The sequence below is a fragment of the Panthera leo genome, chromosome F2 (assembly GCF_018350215.1).
Source record: "Panthera leo isolate Ple1 chromosome F2, P.leo_Ple1_pat1.1, whole genome shotgun sequence".
Classification (NCBI taxonomy): Eukaryota; Metazoa; Chordata; class Mammalia; order Carnivora; family Felidae; genus Panthera; species Panthera leo.
The window spans coordinates 15,351,903-15,353,262 of record NC_056695.1 but is presented as its reverse complement, the minus strand read 5'-3'; the positions used below and the strand labels follow the sequence as shown (position 1 = coordinate 15,353,262).

The following is a 1,360-nucleotide window of genomic DNA, read 5'->3' as shown; positions in this document are numbered from 1 at the left end:
CTATTGACTATGGGGTAGTGAATTAGTTGCCACTGTACTTATTGAAATTTTGTTCTCTGAGAGATTATGGAGAATATTTCTGCATTTGGGGAGGGATTGTTCTAGATTACACCTAAAGTTCTGTCCAGATTAAGGTTCTGTGGTTTACTGACAATATTTTATGAATGCCATATAGTCATTTCTCTGTCATAGAATGGATATCAAAGGGGTCTACGCTTATTTTTATTTCCTCAAATAATACAAGTTTTACATTTTATTTTCTCCTTACATCTACATCAACATTCTTTAGTGTTGAAAAGATGCTATCTGTCTGACTCATTTATCCATTTATTATACTATGGTATTCTCCCCCCCCCCCAATTTTTAAAAATTTGCAGACAAAACAAAAACAGAAACAAAATCCAAATGAGTTGGACAAAAGTTGAATTCAGCAATGCATCAGGTCAGCATTACCTGAAAGGAATGACCAACAATAGGTGAACTATGGGGCAAAGTTAGCACCAGGAGGGCCAGCCAATGGTATTTGAAACTTACAAAGTGGAACCAAAAATCTCTCCACGGAGTTTTCAGAACTCTATTCCAGAATGGAAACGAGTATAAGAATCGAGGAACACAACCAAATATCTGGTTAAGCAGCAGGGCAATGGAGAGCAATTTAATTCTATTGTGCATCTTCCCAATGCCCTTAGGATATAATCATTATATTATATTATATTATATTATATTATATCATATTATATTCATTTTTTAAAGTTTATTTATTTTTGACAGAGAGATAGAAAGAGAGAGAGAGAGAGTGCGAGCATGAGCTAGGGAGGGGCAGAGAGAGAGGAAGATCCAGAATCTGAAGCAGCTCCAGGCTCTGAGCTGTCAGCACAGAGCCCAACGTGGGGCTTGAACCCACGAACCATGAAATCATGACCTGGGCCGAAGTCAGGCGCTCAACCAACTGAGCCACCCAGGCGCCTCAATTAATATTTATTATATTATATTATATTATATTATATTATATTATATTATATCCTATCATATCATATTAAAAAGTATAGTGGGTCTTGTCCCTGTGGCAGCTGGACTGCTTCACTCAGTCTCTAATAAGTTCATATTTCTACTCTGTTTCCTCTAAACATGTTACCTTATTATGTTGACCTGCCTTGAAGCGTGCCTACTCCTTATATAGCCACTTATTTAGCTGTGTATGTCCTTTTGTAGTTTGGTTGAAGAAAGTGTAGACATTTTTACAATTGTAATGAAATCTGCTTCTTCCAGATTTTTCTTTTGAGTGCTATTTCGTGGAAATTCTAACCACTTAACTTGACTATCCTACTGCAGCATTCTCTCTGGCACCAAGGCAATCAAT

The 1,360-nt window shown here is 36.8% G+C and overlaps 1 non-coding gene across 1 annotated transcript; it reads right to left on the bottom strand.

Moving 5' to 3' along the window:
* Positions 1-879: 879 nt before the first annotated feature.
* Positions 880-964, bottom strand: TRNAR-UCG. Its single transcript has one exon. It is a non-coding gene; the product is annotated as a tRNA-Arg (tRNA).
* Between the last annotated feature and the right edge of the window lie 396 nt (positions 965-1,360).